Here is a 4,843-nt window from a genome sequence, read left to right on the forward strand (position 1 = left end):
TAGCAGTTGTATCATCACCTTCTGTCATCATGATTATTGGCAGACCCGAGGACAATTATATAAAAAACTGGGAGGTACAATTTAAAAGCTTGGAAAGCTCTAATCATTCTATAATAGTTATACCACTATACCTGACATCCTAAATATTATCAATTAATAATTCTAATCAACCATCAGTAGAGCAGTATTTCAGGAAGCTTTACTTTGAAAGAAAGAAAATCTAGTGATCAAAATTGAAGAGTTTGCAATGTTTTTCTTTTGTGTTTATTGAGATATAATTGACAAGAATGATTTAAAGAATGGTACTACTGTATTAGAAAGAGCATTAAGAGTAGAAATGTTAGATATTTTAAACTTTGAAGTTCTCTGACATGGGTAGCAGGGTAACACCAAGAGCCAAGCAATCATGTCTATTGGGGTTGGCAGGAAGAAGGAAGACATTGTAAAGGTGAATGTAAACCAGTGTTTGAGGGACATACAAGGTCATTCCAGACATAGAAGGTCCCATGGCCAAGGCCAATGAGATGTATTCCAGGTGTGGCCTGAGACCCTGGGAGTCTTAAATTGGTTAAATTATACTTCCTATAGTCTCACGGAGCCCAAAATCAACAGTAAAGTTTGTATTTAACAATCCATACATTGAAGTATTAACTCATTTGATCCTCATTATTACCTTACACTATAAAGTAAATATTATTATCCTCATGTTACAGATAAGAAAATGAAAGCATAGAAGAGTTTTGAAACTTGTCAAAGATGGTGCAGCTAGTGCTAATTTCAGTATAGCTTGTGATTAAATGTATAATGAGAAATATGTTATTCATAGGTCATGCAATACAAAAAGAAATGTCACGTGTTTTACAACACACACACACACAAGTGAGACTGTTAAAATAGGAAGGGGAAAATCATGTTTAAATGCTATACACATGAAGACTTCAGTAAGCAAGAGGGAATACATGGCATGGAAAATCCTTGGTCTTCAGCAGTGGAAGAAATCTGTCCCTGTGCTCCCTGTAAGCCAATGTAAGAAGAAAAACATCATTAAGTATATAGACAGACACTGCGGTCCAATCAAAGGAAACCAACTGATGTCATTCAAGAGGTAGCAAATATTCCCCAGGACCTCCTTGTTAGAAAGGCGTTGATCATACGGGACACTGTTGTTCAAGGTAAGATGAAGGACTGTTAAACAGACACACCAGGCTGCGTGTTAAGCAGTCAACTCAAGCTATTCTTTCTCTGAATAATTAAACATTAAGTCATTTGAGGATGCTGAGAGAGTTTCCTAACATCTATTAATTTTCACCGTAAAGACTGGGTGATGATGTAGAGGGTTTAATCAGTCTATGAGCAATAAGACATTTCCTTAACGGCCCCCATCTCGTGATGTTGGTTTAACTCAGCTGGGAAGCCCGAAGCCATGATTAGGTCTGTTGCTAAGGATTAAGCCACTGATTTATGGGCGGAAGGAATGTCACCTCCTTCACTGCGAAGGGCCGTTCCTCTCAGCTGGACAGCTGGGGGCTCAGTTCCTCTCCCTTTCCAAACCAAAAAAAATGTTTTAATTATGACTTAAACAACTGTTCTGGACAAATCCAGAAATGGATGGCTGTGGGGATTCCTTTCTCTAAGAGGAATGGCCGCAGTTCTCCGTAAATACATGTTTAATGGGTGTCCTGTTTATGTCTGGGGTCCCTTAGCCATGGAGGGAACGCCAGGCAGCAGAAAAACACCTCACTGGCGTTATTTTTCCATCGGGAATTTTTCATTTATCCCATCAATCTGTACTGAACTGGTACCAAAGCTGCGTCACTGTTTTTTTCTGACCAGCTTTTTCCTCTTTGTAATATCACACAGACCTTCTACTGACCTATTACTTAGATCAAGAGCAGAACAAGCTACTAGGCCCTGTGCTATGTAAACATAGCCCCGGACGTGCTTTCATTCCATAGTTGTTTATCAAGCACCTACTATGTCCCGGGATTTGTCCTGAAATCACGCAGTTGGCAAAAACACCGAATTTTTCTGAAACACATGTATTGACATTGACCAGCTTTTTCTCCCCCACACCTGTGAGTTTGTTTTTCAGTTGGCAAATTGGTTTTTCAGCTGCTTTTCTGGGGGGCAATGGGTCTCAGATATCTTCACCCACTACAAAGCTGTCATAGGCCAGAGGGACGGCTTGCTATACCGTAAGCTAAACCCTTGGCCCTAAAGCCACCGGACGCCAGGCTAACTCACATCTGCTCAGACATTTGATTTACCAACACCACAAGCACACATGGAAATGAACAGTCTGACAAATGTGCCCTCTTCCCTCCCAGCAGTCTAACCCCTCAGCACTGTGGTTTGGTTGAAAAATAAAACCATAATGTGCTCCCAAATATCTGCTGTTTTTTATCAGCAGGTCTGTAAGGGGATCCTCCACCCCCCACCATACTCCCCGGACACACGCACCTCCCCCCCCCGCCCCCACACACCAGGTTTCCTTTTTATTCCCCACCCTCCTCTAAACAAACTTGTTCCCAAAGAATAGTTTAATAGAACTGAATCAAAAGCGAGCCTAACACCGCTATCTTCTGCGCGCCACATGTCACCCCACTGTGCTATTCTAACGGGAGGGCTCAGAGAGGGAGCGGGGCAGCAGGCTCCGTATGGGCCGCCGCTCAGGGGCCCCGAGCATGAAAAAGAACGTGGATGGTGGCCTGGAAGAGGTCACTGTTCCCACACTTGAAAGGAGGGAGGATCCAGACAAGTTTGAGTTAAGTCAGAACGACACATTCCAAACTCCTGTAAAGCCAGGTGCCTGGAAGCCGAGGTTGGAAATTCAGAGAGGCTGTGTGGGGGATGGGCGAGGGGACGCCAAACCAGCGCTGCAGCTTGGGGTGGTCAGTGCATTCTGAAGCCAGGGGATGTCTGTTCGCTCCTCGTGGGAAAAAAAGAGAAGCGCAGACTCGCGTCTCTCCTCTCTTTTCATCTCCGAGTTCAGGCGATGAGGATGCCCTTCCTGCCTTCGCAGAAATCATCTGAAGATCTCCCTCCGGGGTATCGCCCAGGCAGACGGTCTCGGGCACAGCAGGCCCGGATACGCTGACTTATATTGGAAATGTTTTGACAGGTAAATAATTCTTGGCTGATGTCTTAGGTTAAATATCAACTCCTCCCCACGCCCGCCAGGGCAGCTGCAAAGTATCTGACCCTTGAGAGGAAGGTCCAGACCATGAGAAAGTGGCAGCGTCCCCACCGCCCGATCCCGGGTGATTTGTTCTCAGGGACACTCTAACCGCCCCCCCCCCCCGCCCCCAGGAATGTAGCCGGAATTTGCAGCTTGGCTTGTCTCCAGAGGGGACAGGCTGGTCTGTACAGGGTTTTTTAACGTCCCCCTGTGTGGAACCAAGCCTCTGTACATTTTACGTCCATGTTGGAGGCATTTTATAAGGAAAAGAGCAGATCACAAACCCAGCTTGGCCAGGACTTAAAATTGTTCTTTGTTTTGTGTTTTAATTCAAAATACACTATATATGCTGTGAAAACTGGAATCCCTCGTTTTGAGTACTTTAGAGAGAGAAGTCATGAAGCATGACCTGAGGGGGGAAAGGAGAGATCCTGAAGAGAGAGAGAGAGAGAGAGAGAGGGAGAGAGAGAGAGAAGAAAATATAGTTGCAATTATCACCACTTACAGAAAGAGATATTAAGTAGATAATGGGCATAAAGAATAAAATTGAGGATTTTAAAATTATGAAAGTTACTGATCCTTTGCCATTGAATGAATATTACTTTAGCTTTGTTATTAAAATAGATGATCGAGATAATAAAATAATAGGTTCCAGTTACAAAGTTCCTAACATGTGCTGGAATCCATATCTGCAAGAAAAGTGTCAGAACCCCGGTGTCATAGATGATGAAGTTGTGGTTCGGTTATAGTGACATGTTCAAAATGTAGTCAATCATTACACACGGGTCTGTCTGAACCTAAGGGATGTATTAGCAAAAACTGGACACACTTTGAGGTGGTTCAGTGTCCTTCAGCCTCGCCTTTTAACCATGACCTACACCCACCAGCAAAGATTTGCAGAGCTTTACTTTCTGTAGTTTGTATAAAATGAAAACAGTGATCAGGTGAGTGCACTTTTCAATGTATATATCTCTTTTCTAGAAATACCAGCATGGTTCCCAAGAGACCTCCTTCACTTCCCAGCCTCCAGCCCCCGTCCCAACCCATATCCTGTGCCACTTCCCGACCTGACAGAGAACCATCATATGGTCAGCAATCAGTCCTTGTGTTATAAAAGCTCTGCTGTATTTATCTGAGAATGGCCAACATACATCCTACCAAAGTTGAAAATAAAGTTTGCTTTCTAATATCACATGTGTTTGTGCTGCTAAGTTTTATAGCAAGTCAGACCAAATCTGAATACAGTGGAAGGTGAATTCTAGAAACATCCTTCCTCATGATGGGTCTGAATGACAAGAAACAGTGTGAGAAAGGTATGTTCGGTTTGGGTCTCATTTTATCATTAGTATCATTAGAAAGAGCACAGTTCAGAAGTCTGACTGCCTGGATTCAGACCCTGTCTCATCCAGTCAGGAAACGGTATGAGGTCAGCTATGTGACCTTACCTCTCTGAGTCTCAGCTTTATAAAATATAAATCAGGGATAATAATAGCACCTGCCTAATAGAGATTGAATAAAATGAGAAATTGATGGTAAGTCCTTAGAACAATGGGTGGCACGTATTGTAAGTGTTCAATAAATGGCAGTTATTATAGTTGTTGTTATTGTGATTACTATTATTGTGCTAAATATTATTACCAGTATCTAGTATCAGTCTCAGGTCCT

General features: G+C 42.9%; 1 long non-coding RNA gene across 1 annotated transcript; it reads left to right on the plus strand.

Moving 5' to 3' along the window:
* Positions 1–2,642: 2,642 nt before the first annotated feature.
* Positions 2,643–4,370, plus strand: LOC136338552 (uncharacterized). Its single transcript, XR_010731972.1, has 2 exons — positions 2,643–3,121; positions 4,160–4,370. It is a non-coding gene; the product is annotated as an uncharacterized lncRNA (long non-coding RNA).
* The last annotated feature ends 473 nt before the right edge of the window (positions 4,371–4,843 follow it).

The sequence above is a fragment of the Saccopteryx bilineata genome, chromosome 5 (genome assembly GCF_036850765.1).
Source record: "Saccopteryx bilineata isolate mSacBil1 chromosome 5, mSacBil1_pri_phased_curated, whole genome shotgun sequence".
NCBI classification, from domain to species: Eukaryota; Metazoa; Chordata; class Mammalia; order Chiroptera; family Emballonuridae; genus Saccopteryx; species Saccopteryx bilineata.